Source organism: Pinus tabuliformis, chromosome 8, assembly GCF_031772625.1.
Source record: "Pinus tabuliformis cultivar Carrire ecotype Pingquan chromosome 8, CPIR1, whole genome shotgun sequence".
Taxonomy (NCBI): domain Eukaryota; kingdom Viridiplantae; phylum Streptophyta; class Pinopsida; order Pinales; family Pinaceae; genus Pinus; species Pinus tabuliformis.
In genome coordinates, this window is record NC_142294.1 from 1,306,749,776 (window position 1) to 1,306,767,123 (window position 17,348).

Below are 17,348 nucleotides of genomic sequence, written 5' to 3' on the forward strand. Positions count from 1 at the left end.
TGATATCATGGCAAATCCCAGACTAAAACAACATTTGGAAGTACTCCTCCTGTCGACAACGCTACCAGTTCAATCTGCATCTGTATATCCATATAGTCTAACATCTACAACGATATATCTCAGTCCAAGGTTAATAGTCCCATGTAGATATCTCAATACATGCTTGGTCATAAACAAGCTTAAAGTGTTAACTGCAAAGCATATGTTGGGGCGAGTGTTCACGAGGAACATTAGAGCGCCAACCAATTGTCAATACTCAGAGGGGTTTGCTAGCTCTGGTCCAACATCCTCTCCACATCACTTCTTAAAATTCATCTCCATAGGTGTAGGCAAGGACTTGCATTCTACCATGCCAAATCTCTCTAACAGTTTCACAACATATTTTCCTTTGAAGGAAAATCTCACCCAACCTTTGCCATACTTCTAGTCCCAAAATATAGTGCATCAAACAAAGGTCTTTCATCTCAAATTCAAAAGCCAACTCCCTCTTACATTCTAGAATGAGAGGGTATGCACTTGTCAAGAATAAGTCATCAACATATAATACCAAAATGAGAGGCATACCTTGGACCACTTTGAAGTACAATTTTGGATCAACACTGCTCTTAGTGAATCCTAGCTTCATCAAGTAACTGTTGATGTGGGCATACCAAGCACGAGGGGCTTGCTCCAATCCATAGAGAGCTTTCTTCAATTGACATACATGTGTCTTCCTATCATGAACTTCAAATCTTAGAGGTTGTTCAACATACACTTCTTCTTGAAGCAAACCATGTAAGAAAGCAGTCTTCACATCCATTTGATGAAGAGTTTATCCTTGACTGGCAACGAGGGCAACTATCGAATGAATGGTTGTATATCGGGCCATAGGAGCAAATATGTCATCATAATCTTCTCCCTCTTTTTGGGAGAATCCACGGGCTACAAACCTTGCCTTGTATATTTCAATGCTTCCATCAGCCCCAAGCTTAATCTTATAGAGCCATTTGGAGATCACCATTGATCTACCCTTAGATCTCGACACAACATCCCATACCTCATTCTTCATAATAGATTCAAATTCTTCAGCCATAGCATCCTTCCGGACTTGTTCCTTCAAGGCTTCTTCAAAGGTATGAGGCTCAGTTTGAAGCATATTGCTCATAGCTATAGCATATGCTTGGTACCTGCATGGCTTCTTGCTCTCCCTGAATGTTCAACGAGCAACAACATGTCTCTCGGCATCTTGTAGTGTGTCTTTCAGCCAAAGTGGTATTTTCCTCGCTAGAGGATCACTTGGAGGAGGATCCAAGGGGTCCATAGGCTCCATGGGATCATCAACGATATCCTTCTCAGATTTAGGCACAAAAGGACCTTCTAGAATATCCATATCATCACTATTTTCTTCAGGAGGAGGTGGCGGAGGGAGGTCCCTTGATTTTCCAAGGGCAACATCTTCATCGAATGTTACATCCCTGCTAATTTTAACCTTCCTTTGACCAGAAATATATATTCTAAATGCTTTAGAATCTTCACTATATCCAACAAACTTACATTTTTTTCTCGTGGCTTCTAGCTTGTTTCTTTTGTTCTTCGACACATGGAAATATATGGGGCAACCAAAAATCCGGAGATGACCAATATCAAGCTTGACATTTGTGAATACTTCCTCGAGGGTCTTGTTGTCCAAAGCTTGATGAGGCACCCTATTTTGAACATATATCGTTGTGTTTGTTGCTTCAACAGCTTTTGATCATAGAGCATGGCTCAGCCAACTTCCACAATGGACCTGTTCTTTCTCTCAGCCACTTCATTTTGTTCGGGATTGTAGGGCATAATAGTGTCCTTCTTAATTCATTCCTTGTTGCAAAAGTTTATAAAATCATTTGAGATGTATTCCCCACCGTTGTCAGACCTGAAGATTTTTATTTTCTTCTTTGTATGATTTTCAACCAAAGCCTTGAACTTCCTTGAACATTTCGAAGGCCTCATCCTTGTGCTTCAAATAATGTACCATCTCTTTCTTGAGAAATCGTCGATGAAGGTGATGTAATAGAGATGGCCACCAAGTGAATGTACAAGCATGGGACTATATACATCAGAATGAATGAGATGAAGAATGTCTTTCGTCTTTTTCTTGATAAAGGGGAATGGTCCCCTTGCCTTCTTTCCACTGGCACACCCAAGGCATACTCCATAAAGTTGAGCTTGAACATCGGGGATCCCGCAGACCAACTTCTTCAATTTTGGAAGATCATCATAATGTAGATAGGCCAACCTTCGGTGCCACAACTCGCTTTGATGATTTGTATCATGGACCATAGCTAGAAAAGGTCTTCTATTGACTCTATAGAGTCCTTCAAACCTAGATCCTAATGTGAAGGAAATTCACATATAAGATCCAACAGGGAAAGTATTTTTCCTTTGGTGAATACAACACTTATTCCTTTATCCTCCAAAGCAAAAATTGATACCAAATTCTTCTTCAATCCCAGCACATACATCACATCATGAAGCAAAACAGATGTCCCAGAATCCAAAAGAACTTTGACATAACCAAAGCCCTTAATGAGATGAGTGGAGTTGTCTCCAAGAATAATCTTCAAATTGGACTCCCTCTTTACCAAGTTAGAGAGAACCTCCTTATATCAAGAGAAATGATGAGAGACCCCACTATCAACCAAGTAACTATCCCAAGTATCCGAAGGAGATGAACTAGATAATTTGGAAATAAGAATGTATTTGGATTGATTAGTAGCATTACTTTCATACTTGTAATTTCTTGACCTTTTTAGTGGACGATAGTTATCTTCACGATCATCGAGAGGGTCTCTTCTTCTTCTTTCATTCCTTCTTTCATCTCTTCTTTCATATGACCTGTTGTTGTTGAAGACACAGTTATTGTTTTAAGACCTTGAAGAGTTTCTTCTTTGAGCATCTCTCTTTTCGGGACAATCTCGACCATAGTGACCCTTTCGATGACAATTGTAACATTCAACATCCCTATCTCACCTTCTTTAATCCATGGAATCTAGATTGGTTTGAGGAGGTCTTCTTGATTTAGATGGCTTTCCATTTCTTTTCTTCACATTCTTCTTATTCCCTTGAGCAACGAAGGAAGTGAACAAAAGAAGGGATATTTTCCCTATTGTTGATAGAAGTAATGAACATGTCCCATGATGAAGGAAGACCACTAAGTGTAGTCATGATAAATTCCCTATCAGGTATAATTTCTTGAGCGGTTCGGAGTTGATCCCTAATTTCAGTGATTCGCATGAAGAATGATTGTATAGTCTCTCCCTTGCTCATATTAGATTCCTTGAGTTGATTTTTCAAATCCATAATATGGCTCAAATTATTCACTTCATACATGCAAACAATCTTATCGTACATTTCTTGGAGGTCTTCAAGGATGAAATATAAACAAGTAGATGATCTCTTAAGGAATCGATAATGAACTTCTTAGCTTTAATCTCACCTTTCTTATACTTGGATTTGGCAGCTTGAGGAGCATTTTCTGGTGGTGATGAAATCTTTCCTTCCACGTATTCCAAAACATCATACTCATCTAACGTGACATAGATCCTGGTCTTCGATGTTGCAAAGCCAGATGATTCAGCTAGCTTTTCATTGTCCTTGAAATAAGAGGTAGACATTTTTACCAAAAGATTTTCCCCTTTCAATCAGCTGCTTAGAAGATGGATGCTCTTGCTCTATGTCTCTTGGGTTTGTCTTCACCTCAACTCTGATACCATGTTAATTTTTCATCAATTGCTCTATGCAGCAACTATGACTTCAACAATATCCAATAGTATACAATTTAAAAAATTCCACTTCTTTAATTAACCAATGACAATAGAGCAATAGTAGATAGAACAATTATTCAAATTCACAATGAAAGACAGCCAAGAGACAAGAGACACAATATTTGGTCAATGACTAGGGGAAAACCCCACGAGGGGGAAACCCTTTGCAAATCTTCTTCCATTAGATTGTCTTCAAATGTTTAGCAGAGAGAGTACGTCATCCAAGAGTCAACATCAAGCTTTGCCTAGCCAATGTCCAATATTTGATAAAGTCAAAATGCCATGCTATTTGTCATATTAGAGACAAGAGAGAGAGAGAGTCAACAAAAGTCAACTCTTGAGCAACTACAAATCTGCCCAAGTCAACAATAGCAAAGTCAGCCTTAACAAGTCCACAAAGTCAAAGGTCAACTCTCCAAAAGAGCTTGGTCAAAGAAGCAATAAATGTGGCCTAGAATGTTGGTCAAAGTTAGCCCAAAATAGTCCAAAAACAACCAGTCAAAGTCTGCACTTCTCTACAATCAAACCTATAGTCTCTTGAGAAATCAATGCAAGTATATTAGGGTTTGATTCCTCTTTCTTGATAATTACTTGTGAGTTATGTTGGCTTCTTTTAATTATTTATTATCTAATCTTTCATCAAGCAATTACCATATTATGTGTGTATGAAGATCACAAAACAAAAGACACAAGATGTAGGCACTATGCCAGGGCAAAACCCCCGTCGAGGGGAAAACCCAATCAAAAAATTATCTTTCTTCAATAGTATTCTTTGAGACTCTTCAACCTAGACAATGACCAAACCTTCCCTCTGCACCAAGTCAACCTTCTAGATTTTCAACTCCTTTGCAGCAGCACTTCCACCCCAGCAACTTCGACTATGCAGCAACTTACAGCATCAGGCAACAACAACACTTGGAAGACTTCAATGTCCCAAACTAGGACACGAAACAAAGAGAGAGTAGCTCCAAAACTTTGATTTTCTTCTTCTCCTTAGACTTGACCCAACTCGTACTTCCTTTAGGCTTCTTTTACCCACTTCGCATTTCTCCAGCTTCCTTAGAGATATCAAACTAGCTTGAGATGAGATGCTCCAAATGATTTCGACTTCCTTCTATTTATAGGCTCCAAGTGATGTCAAATTGGTGTCCTTAGGCCGACTTGGTCTAGAAGTTACATAAATTACATTTGACTCGATAATAAACCTTTTTACATGATTCAAAAGCCCAAGAAGGGTCTCTTTAAATGTCAATGACTCTATTGACTCAATATTAATCCTAGGAGTCCACAATGGGGACTTTGACTAATATAATGATGACCCAAGCATGAAACCCATGCTTTAATAAATCATTGATACAATAATAAAAATTATTTTCTTTATGCTTTTGACAAATACATTTTATGATGACTCAAATACATTAAAGAAGACCGAACCTAGTTACATTTTCCAACATAGTCAACCCTGAACTCAACACCAATCAAACTGCCTAGATTTCCTCAATGTGTGTGCCCTCCAAAGCGGCCTAGAGAAACAAAGATATTCCACCCAAAAATGCAGTCAAAACATGCCAAACACACCAAAGTCAACATTGGTCAACGCATTGCAACAAGTCTGAAATTCAACCAATCTGAAATAGACACTTGTCCCTTCACATGTGTGAGAGATTCCATACAATTTTGAGTTGTACAAACCAATTAAATGAGGAGAGAGAAGAGATGTGTTGAGTTGATGAGGTGCCAAATGAGGAGGACTCAACTTGTGTTTATATGCAACTTGAGGGGTGCCATCTTGTCTTTGAGAGGTGCCATTTGACTCAAGGCCGACCTTGACAATTTTGTACTTGTGGGCTTGACCTCAAAAAATCCACTTTCCCTTATCCGAATTGAGTGCTTCAAAAGTCAAAATTGGTCCTCTTGAAAAGAGGAATCTAGTCCAATGGTTGGAATTTGTCACTGCATTGCCAAATTAACACAGCCTCTTTCATGGATAGACCTTAGCTTCTTTTCCAACCCTACTCAGCCTCTAGACTTGGCTCCTTTAAGGCTACATCCTTCTAGCCTTGACACATCCTTCTCATTGATATGTCTCATAAGCCTCTCCTTAGGCTCCTTATATACTTTTCTCTAGGGTCATTTAGGAAACAACTAGAACTTAGGGTTTTAAGTTTTAACCTCTTGACAATTACAATAATTAATTATTTCTCTTTTGGTCCTAGAGCCACACTTTGGGTCCAAAACCCCACCTTTTGGTAAATCGCCCAACAACCTACTTTTTGGTGGGTTGTCCTCTCTCCAAAATACCTTTTGAGCTACCCAAAATCTAACAAAGAAAATATTACAAAAAATAAGTTGTAGCCCTGTTATCCGGCGATATAGATAGGGGAGGACAACAGGGAGAAGGAAAACCAGGTAAAACTAGGATTTCTAGGGAGAAAACATAAGAAGAAACACATAAAAATCAAAATGGAAAATGTGAAACTAGTTCTTGGAGAGGATATGTGAATGGAAAAAATCGCTTCCTAAATGGAAAAATCCATAACAGGGCAATTCATGAGGAAAAAGTTTCGAAAGGAACATTGCATGCATGGATAGAGAGAGCTTGGAATGGAATATATGGTATACTTTCATGTTTCATTTCCTCGTTCGAGTTTGGATTGCATTTGAACTCCATTCTAGGGCATGTGCAAAAAAACACATTAGTGAGGTGGTATTAGGGACTATCCTTACTCTACTTTAAGAAGTGAAGATCAAGGTTTGATCCTTGAAACGAACCAATGTATGTGCAACCTATATGATTGAAAATGTAATCTTCACATGGAAGTTTCCTCGAAACCTAGATAGCTAGAGCATTTCACTTAGGTGTACTAAATTGTCATGAGATAATGCATTTATGGAGAGGCTACCCTAGGTAGAACACAACATAGATTTGGAATAAATAAGAATGGTTGCTAGCAAATAAGAAAAAATAAGATAAGATCAATGTCTAACAAAGTACCATAAATAGGTCAATGGGACTACTAGGTACAATTATGTCAAAAAACTACATATAAGCAAAACTAGACAATGTTATAAAAGCCCTTAAGTCTACAAACAATTCTAGTATAATGGAAGAAGTTGAAGGCATCTTTGAACCCTCAAGGGCATAAGGTTTCACTATAAAAGTGGCTAAAGGTGGCATGGGAGCTACAAAAGAACAAAAAAATGCCAATACCAAGAACATGAAACTAGTCAATAGGGTTTAACTCAAGTGGTTGAGAGGAGTGTCATCCTCCCTACCCAAGTTCAATTTCAACAAGTGACATGTTGAGCCCTTAACAAGTGTATTGTTGTAACAAATTAAATCCTTATCTTTGAACTAGGCTTATGCCGTAAAGAATCTAGGGTTTACCCTAGGTATCATCCTCAAAATGAGAGAAATGACTAACATTCCTTTGTATTTTGTAATGAGGACCCTTGTAACAATTAAGATATTGAAGGCCATTGTGAAAATACCAGTCTGTGGACTCATCATCCTTGTGAAGATGTATCCATTTGCAAATTTCCTTGGGCAGAAATAATAAAAAATAGAAAGTGATAAATAAATAAATAAATAAAACAAGGAACAAGTTGATAAGGGTCCTAAATGTAAAGGAATGTGCATTAATCATGGCCTAAATATGGACAACATTGTGTCCTACAATGATATTTCCACACAAAAGTTTGGTAATACTAAGAGTATTAATAATTTTGAGGTGTGTGAAGGTGATGTTGATAGTATTTTATATCATTGATGGAAGCACCACAAATTTGGAAAAAGATTTCTTTTATAGGGAGAATTTGTTTATTGCCCCTAAGAACAATGCATACAACTCGATGTTGGATAGAATATGTGACAACCTAATAATCTAAAATGCAACTAGCAACATAACTAGTATGACAAAACTCCTTAGTTGAAAATTAGCAGCTCGAGGATGAATTTCCTTAAATAAAATCTCATTTCCGACAAATCTGTAGTGAATTTCTGAAAATAGAAAGTCATGTCTAACATCTCAAGTATGACTTTACAAAATTAAAAAATCGCCTTAGATCAATTGGTAATCAAGTATAGTTGATGGAAAATCACTTAAATTATCATTAACCAATCATAATAGTTCAATCTTGACTTGATATTTTATCATCAATATTATCCCCTTTATGATACTATGATATTATTATCAAAAGGATATAAAAGTCACCTTTTCTACATGACACTCAATTATTTCATACTTCATACCTCTCTCCTTGATGACACACATGGCACTACGTTACTCTATGTCTCTTAATGGATACATTGCACTCTCTCTTACACTCATTAAAGGCATGGCATGCAAGATTCTTGTTACACTCTCATTAGCATATGTTATACTCTCCTTATTTATGCCATGTGTTTCTCTCCTCAATGATGACACTCATGTGTTGCCTCTCCTTAATGGCATAAGTTACACTTCTCTAAGGCATGCATTGCCTCTCTTTAATGGCATAAGTTACACTTCTCTAAGGCATGTGTTGCCTCTCCTTTATGGCATGAATTCGTTGCACCTCTTATATATGTATCACATATCATCTCATCTTATTACACATGCATTATGAATGAAGAATTCGAATTTAAGACACAGAGAGAGTTGGAGAGACTTGAAGAAGATTTTGAGAGAGAGACTTGGAAAATAAGAACAAGACTTGGTGAGCCAAGGTTGATTCAGCGTTTCATTATTTCAGTGTTTCAATGTTGATTCAATTGAAGGGAGAAGTCAAGGTTGATTCAATGTTTACATTTGTTGCTACTACCAGTGATATTTATGTTGCAACTTGTTCAAATTTGGTTGAACTTATTCATTTTCTTGATCTCTCATTGTATTATGTAACTATGTTGAACAATTGATACCTAATAGAAGAATCTGGTTCAATTTTCCCCTTTGAGGGGTTTTGCCTTGGTCATTGGACCTAAATCCTCTGTGTTTGATTTTTTTCTTGGTTGTCTTCCATTGTACATATGGTTTATGTGGTTTATGCTCTATCTACAATTTCTTAACTGATATTGCGACAGAAAGAAGTTTGTAATAAGTAATTGTTGCAACATAGAAAATCAATATTTCAACATCCTTGGCCAAATTATGGTAGCCCAGGTCATAATGAAGAGGATGACCATCCTTCCCAAGAGGTAGCCTAGGTCGTTTTGCAGTTTGTTGAATTTGCACATTAAAAGCCAAAACCTTGAGGTTATAAGAAAGGTTGAGAGCAACAGCCTATAACATGGGAAATGAATGTTGATGACAATGTTGACGAATTAAAACTGGAACAAATTCCTAAGGTTGAAAGGGAAAATTTCAACCATAATGATGGGCCACGAAGTAAGCAAATCCCTCAAAACTCTGATGGGCACAAAAATGGAGTACAAGATGAGCTCAAAACCAATGAGAAATGTGCTACACATCTGAAGCTTTACAAAGGATCTAATGACAACAACCTTGATGGCATCATTGAAAAAGTTTTGTTGCAGGAATATGGTAGTAAGTAATAAGGATTATAACTTCATTCTTTGAAATTGAAAAGGTTGAAAAAGATAATTTTCCCAAGTGGATGGAGAAGAAGATAATGAGATTCATTTGATAAAGCAAGTGCATGGGATAGACTTTGGGCATCCATTGTATTCCAAACTAAAACTATAAATCTAATGAGAAATATTTTAGAAACATGAAGAACTTGTGAGAAATCTTAACCTTAGTCAAAGAAATTGTATGAGAACTTAGAATGATGTTGAAATATTATGAGATATTAACCATAAATTGTTAATTATATATTAAAAAAAACATTTAACACAAATTATATGCAAAAGTAACTACATTCAATGGTTAACGACTCCTCTTCTAATGGTTCTTTAAAAATCGCTCCATCCAATGGCATATCAAAAATACATTATGCTTATGTCGCAGAATAGGAGCTAAATTCAACCAAAGATACCTCCTCCTTTGCCTTCCCCTACCCCCACTACATCTCCTCCTACCTCCTCCTTTAACACTACAGTTGTTTCTGCACTTACTCTTCTTTCAGATTCTCCAAAAAAACTATGTGTTGTTTCACTTTGATAACAAATCATATCTTCCTCATTGCTTTCATTCTTGGGCAGAGTGTTTATAACAACTTGTCACTGGCTTGCAATAGCCACCTATTTCATCCATTCGAACGCGACCACGCAATTGACGCACAACTATTTTGAATCCCTTATCACCTCTAAGGCCACAGTACCCATCAATGATACTTCCCACGTAACTTTGGATGTGTGTAGTTAATGACAACAAAACCCACCACATCCTAACTCTATCAGACTAGTCAAATGCTTTTTTATGTTGTCAACTTGTCATTCATTAGCATTCAATGCAAGAGAAAGATGGAATGGAATTGTTATAGATAATTGTTCTCCATAAGTCAGGCATGAGGATGTTCAGACACCATTGGAATTGCACGAGTGACTGGGTGACCGAAAAGTTCCACCTCCTCCACTAGCCCAACTAACTTGGAGAATGAAATATTTGTGTGTGCAATCTCTATATGTCATAGTGGTGGCCCCCAGTTTGCGCTTATCATCATTAACCCCAATTGTCTCGTTGAAGATGAAGATATTTCCTATGCCAACTAGTCCCTATTTTACCACTTAGCGCATGCAGACTCTTATCCATTTGATGTAGTTCACATGACTATGAAAATATTGTCTAACAAAGTAGTGAGAATTCTTATATCCATTTGATGTAGTTCACATGACTATGAAAATATTGTCTAACAAAGTAGTGAGAATTCTTATTATTCATCACAATGATTTGCACTCCGCATGATTACTTTAAAATCTCTTATGCACCAGCAAGGTGGTGTGTGTCACCAGGGGTAGATTCATTCATTCATTGGCAACGAGATATAAGTTGAGATAGGTTTTGAGCTAGGTAGATAGTAATGTTGATTATGAGCGATGGGAGGTTCATCATTAGCTTGGAAACAAGGAGAGTTCATAAATAGTTCATAGCTTGAAAATGGGAGAGGCACAAAAGTTCATAGTTTGGAACATACATGGTAGAGTTCGTAGTTTAAGTAAAGTGTTAAGAATGATGGAGAGAAAGGAGAAAAAGTCTTATTATACGACACATCCTACGCACTTATTTGGGATGAGATCAATGGATAGTAGAAAAGAAGAAATGACTAGTGCCTCCTGGAGATGAGATTGTTGAAGAATCTAGGGCATCTAGGTTATAATAAGATTCTTCTATCGATGATAACAATTTGTGAAGTACTTTTACTTTTCTTATTAGCACAATCTCCTCTGATTATTATTATTAGTGTGTGTTCTTATTACTTCATCAAACAGTTACCAAAAACAAAAAGACAAGAATACAAGATGTTGGCTCTCTGCTAAGGCAAAACCTCTCTCTCCTAGAGAGGAAAACCCTTCTTGCAAAATTTCTCTTATTGAAGCTTCAATTGACAAATGCCAAACCCTAGACCCTTGACAAGTAGATCCTCCAAGCACAAGACACAATCTTTCTTCTTTGCTTTGCACCTTGATCTCTTCCTTCGCACTTCTTTCGCCAGCTAGTAACTCTTTGTCCGACAACTGCAGAAACCCTAGGTTTCCTTAGAGACCTCTTCTTTGGAGTCTCCCTTTCCTTCTCTACCTCGCTTAGCAATCTTCCCTTTCCTTGACACTTAGGCTAGAGAATGAGACCTTCCTTGAGAGATATTTCCAAGATGAGAGGTTGATCCTCTTACCTTATTGTAGATCTGAATTCTTCGCATGTGTGGTTGATCTAGGCTCGTAATTGACCTCCTTTGCTTCTCCCTTCCTTCGCTTGAGATGGCACCTACTTCGCTGGAGATGGAGGCCTATTTGGAGCCTCTCTTTAGCCCAATCGAACCCCTTTAAGTTGCTGCACTTCTAGATCTTATATGACTGCAGAAATGTCCTTCCTTCTTCGCATGTGTGACAGAAAAGAGCCCAAAAACAGTCCTCCACAATTTGGATTTCTTTCTTCTCTTCTTCGCTGCCCTAGAAGAACTCTTCTTGCTCTTTTTCGCACATTTTTCTTGCCTCTTCTCTTCGCTGATTTCAGAGATCACTTAATGGTCTAATGGTGAGGTCGTACTGCTCTATATATAGGAGTTTGTCCCTCTTTTTAGGCCGACTTGATCACCTGGTGAGGCCGACTTGACATTTGTGCATAAAAATTCATTTCTTGAGCCGACTTGAAGAGGAGACTTGCCTTTTCTTTGGAGGATCATTCTAAACATATTTCTTTGCCTCTAATACATATGTTTACATAGTGTAACATGCCCACATGGGTCTTCAATAATTATATTGACTCTTTGACTTTCCTAGAAGCACTTAAACATGTGCTTAACCTGTCGAATGGACAAGAAATCCATTCTTGATAATGACCAAAATAATAACACTCTCTCTTAACTAGGGAGGTATTAATAAATCATTACAAGGTGTTTGGACATTTTCAATCTGAAAAATTCACATAAGAGAAATCGAATTGGCAATCCATCTGTTATAGCATCATAGTAACCAACATTGTTTCCACACCAAGGCCTTGACTGACAGCTCTATCTCTCAATAGATCAGAGCATAATGTTGGCAAGACCAATAATTATAGACACCTTCATCATTGTCTCTCAAGGTACATACCCACCCAAGTGTTCATTAAGTATGACCTTCTAGGACTATTCTTATCTTGGGTTCCCAACCCTCAAAGAATATCGGTCCTCTTGCCTATTCTTATCTTGGATGCCCTACACATCCTCAGAGAGCATCAGATGCCAAATGATTGCCCAATCCTTCATTCTATCTTCCCAAGTGAAGACAAGAATGTTGTGTCTATCTCTCCCTCTCAACTAGGGAAGATATGCCCATTCCTGTGAAGGAATGTACCCAAGCTCCCTCTGACCAAGAACTTGCCCAAGCTCCCTCTCAATCGGGGACTTGTCAGAGTTCCCTCTTAGCTAGGGACTCTCATCAACAACTTCTTCTTATGGGTCCTTTATTTGCTTGAACAATTTCTTTCCTTGATGTCATGAAGTTCATTCGAGCTTCTTCCTTGTAGGGCATCAGCCATCGATCACTTTCCTTCTTGGTTTGTCATGTCATCCCTTTCTTCATGGAAAGTGGTCTTCTTGATACACATCTGGAACCTTCATCATATGGCTACTTCCTTCTTCATCATGTTTCTTTCAGGAATTTCTATCCACCACATGAATGCAGGTTGTACTTGCACTCACAACCCTTGTTCTAGTAGCCCTGCATGAACTCATACAGATATTACTCAAGAAAAAAAAAGCATAGCATTAAATCAAATAGTACCGTACGAGATGGCTTTCCATCATGACATCTTGTTGGCTTGAATCATCAGCATCCTTTGATCTTTTTCTTCCTTAGTCAGAATTCTCGTGCCTTCTTCCAAGAGATGCCTTCAACAAATTTGTCGGATGTTGATTGCTAGTGTCTATGGTGTCCTTTTTATCCCTGATCTCTTTTCTTATGTGCTTCTTCATAGGTTTCTTAGTCAACCTCCTCATACTCCATATGAGGACATTTCTCATATTGACCTTCATCAGTGTGTGAACCATGCCTTCATGCTCATTTTCAATGAAAGAGATCTATCCTTTTCTTCTTGATCATGCTGCCAGAGCAATTCCCCATGCTCATTAACACAGGTGATGACATGACTTAACTGAAAACATAGATGCATACATACCTCATCTTGGATCTTTACTTGATCATCTCAGCTTCCTTTGACAGCTTCCTAGATTGAGATTACCTCAATCCTCTTTGCTTTGCTACATCTTTCCTTGCCTACATACCATCCTTTCTTGAATCCCTATAAGTCGAATTCCTATCGAGACATTTGCTTTTCCTGAAAATCATGAACCTTCCTAATGGCTACTTCCTTCCTACATGAATATCTTTATCTGAGCTATCTCTGCATAACGCTCCTATATTCCTGAAGATGCCATTCTCATAAACCATGCATTCTATCCTACTGTTGCATGTTCCTATAATGCCCAAAACTTTAAAAGAAGACTTATGTGAAGAAATTGATCTCAATCATAGTAGAGATCCGACGGGTCCTCCTTCTGCTTCTTATCTTCTTCTTTCACTTCTTGGGTAATGTCTGCTCCTTCTCGTTTCCTCTTATTGTTGTCCTTCTTGAACTTAAGACAATCTCTCTTATAGTGTCCATATTCTTGGCAGCCAAAGCATTGGACTTTGGACATATCTCTTTTACCCTTTCTCTGTGGACCAAACTTGCCGAATTTCCCTTTTCTCTTTGCCATAGCAGCAAATGCATGCTCCTTCGATCCCACATCATCTTTGGCTTTGAGTCTAATCTCCTCAATTTTGCATAGAGACCAAAGTTCATTCAATGGGGTGGTTTCCTTCTTGGCATATATACTTGATGTGAAGTTACCCCATTCCTCTGGTAATGCATTGAGCACTACAGTTGTCATCTCTCTGTCTAACATAACTTCTCCTAGTTCTTGCAGTTAATCTCTCATCTCAGAGACCTTCATGAAGTAGGGAGTTATTCCTTCTTCCTTGGATATCTTCATTTTATATAATTCATTACGTAACAATATCACTTCTCTAGTTGTACTAACTGAGAATAGCTCCACCAGCTTATCATAGATTTCTTTAGATGTTTCAAGTTTGGAAACATAAGGAATGAGAGGGTCCTTGATGGATTCTATAAGAATCCTTTGAGCCCTTGTTTCATCCTTATTATACTTTGCTAGGGCTTGAGTCTATTCCTTAGGAGGACCAGTGACACTCCCTTTGACGTAGTCCAAAAGTTCATTTTCTTTGAGAAGTAGATCAGTCCTCTTTTTCCACGCAAGGAAATTAGCAATCCCAACCAATTTGTTGCTTTCCTTGCAAAAATACATTTTGATATTTTCAGAAGAGGACATAAAAATACTTACTTGAGAGTGTTAGTGATGAGGAGATCTTGTTGCTTCCTTGATGAATGAAGTCTCAGCTTCTTGGATCTTGGAGTTCTTAAAGATGCTTCCTTCAAGGTGTCTTGTGAGAGATTTGCTTGTTGATGAAAACTTCTTTAATGTGTAGATTTGGAGATCTTCAATGAATGGCTTGGATCTGAGTATCTTACATTGAAGATGATGAGCCTTTGATGTAAACCCTTCTTGGATGAGCCTTCTTATAGATGCCTTTAGATGGAAGGCTTCCTTCTTTCTTTTGTCCCAAGAGGGTAATCCTTCTTGATGGATCTAGGAGAGGAGATGCCCTCCTTGTTTTTGATGGATCTGGAACCTTTGCTTGTAGATCTAATTCTTCAACCTTTGTGTGCCCTTGCTTCTTAATCCTGATGCTTCAATCTTCTATGTGCTCTTGAGATGCCCTTCCTTGATGTGTCACCTTAGCTCTGATACCATGTTGAAGAATTTAGGGCATCTGGGTTATAGTGAGATTCTTCTATCTATGATAACAATTTGTGAAGTACTTTTACTTTACTTATTAGCACAATCTTCTCTTATTATTATTAGTGTGTGTTCTTCTTACTTCATCAAACAATTACCAAAAACAAAAAGACAAGAACACAAGATGTTGGCTCTCTGCCAAGGCAAAACCTCTCTCTCCTAAAGAGAAAAACCCTTCTTGCAAAATTTCTCTTATCGAAGCTTCAATTGACAAATGCCAAACCCTATACCCTTGACAAGTAGATCCTCCGAACACAAGACATAGTCTTTCTTCTTCTTCTTTTCACCTTGATCTCTTCCTTCGTACTTCTTCCAGCAGCTGGTAACTCTTTTTCCAACAACTGCAGAAACCCTAGGTCTCCTTAGAGACATCTTCTTTGGAGTCTCCCTTTCCTTCTCTACCTCGCTTAGCAATCTTCCCTTTCCTTGACACTTAGGCTAGAGAATGAGACCTTTCGTGAGAGATATTTCCAAGATGAAAGGTTGATCCTCTTACCATATTGTAGATTTGAATTCTTCGCACGTGTGGCTGATCTAGGCTTGTAATTGACCTCCTTTTGCTTCTCCCTTCCTTCGCTTGAGATGGCACCTACTTCGCTGGAGATGGAGGCCTATTTGGAGCCTCTCTTTAGCCCAATCAAACCCCTTTAAGTTGCTGCACTTCTAGATTTGATATGGCCGCTAAAATGTCCTTCCTTCTTCACACGTGTGACAGAAAAGAGCCCAAAAACAGTCCTCCACAATTCGGATTTCTTTCTTCTCTTCTTCGCTACCCTAGAAGCACCCTTCTTACTCTTTTTCACACCTCTTTCTTGCCTCTTCTCTTCGTTGATTTCATAGATCACTTACTGGTCTAATGGTGAGGTCGTATTGCTCTATATATAGGAGTTTGTCCCTCTTTTTAGGCCGACTTGATCACCTGGTGAGGCTGACTTGACATTTGTGCATAAAAATTCATTTCTTGAGCCGGCTTGAAGAGGAGACTTGTCTTTGCTTTGGAGGATCATTCTAAACATATTTCTTTGACTCTAATACATATGTTTACATAGTGTCACATGCCCACATGGGTCTTCAATAATTACATTGACTCTTTGACTTTCCTAGAAGCACTTAAACATGTGCTTGACCTATCGAATGGACAAGAAATCCGTTCTTGATAATGACAAAAATAATAACTCTTTTCTTTTGCAAGTACAAAGATCAAAATTACATTTATGAAGACCGAACCTAGTTACACTTTCTTCAACAGAGATAAACATTATTCTATGCTAGAATTGAGATTGTTTATTGGCAAGGGTGTAGCATGGTTTCTATATCTTGTGTTATGACTTCAAATCCAGTGCAAAGATGGATGGTGCAAAATAGTGTCCCAAAAGTTCAAACAGGGGTAAACTGAAATAGGTTTTGGGCGTAGAACGATGATGTAATAGTGCATAAATGAAGAGTTGTGATGAGTAGTAGATCAGTAGTTCGGTAGTACATTTGTCGTGTAAGTTGTGATAGAAGAATTGTAGATAGACGAAAGCCTGGAGATGACCAAGATTTTACCACCTACCCACTATAGGATTAGGGGGTAAACTATTAGTGTAGGGGTCAGCTCATGAGTCGAGAGAGTTCGCCAGTGGTTGGGGGAGAATTCATTGCTTGTCCTTCACATTGTAGCTTGTTCCAACTTTATGCACATCATAGCCAATAGTCACAGCTTCACTTCTCTCCTTTCTTTTTATCTCTATATACTTGGCATGCATCGTTAAATAACAACGAGACTATTTCTCTCTCATAGTTCAAGATTTCGGAGTTAAAGATCAATTTTATAACATATTCATTAAGAGAAATTGCATTGGTGTAGGGTGTAGTTTTGTTATTACTTATGTTCCTCATATGTGTTACAGTGGCACTTTAATAAATAGAACCCTTCCTAATGTTCAATGAACAACACCTTCTGTTAGTAGTGATTCCAAGTAAAAGAGCTAGATCAATAGGTGGGTAGGCCCCCGGTAACAGATCAAACGGAGGTATGGGTGCAAAAATTCATCATTTCATACCCACCTAATTTCTTACCTTGAT

The 17,348-nt window shown here is 38.0% G+C and overlaps 1 pseudogene; it reads right to left on the reverse strand.

Moving 5' to 3' along the window:
- Positions 1-811: 811 nt before the first annotated feature.
- LOC149240281 (putative cysteine protease RD19B pseudogene) overlaps positions 812-17,348 on the reverse strand; it is a 29,892-nt pseudogene continuing 13,355 nt past the window's right edge.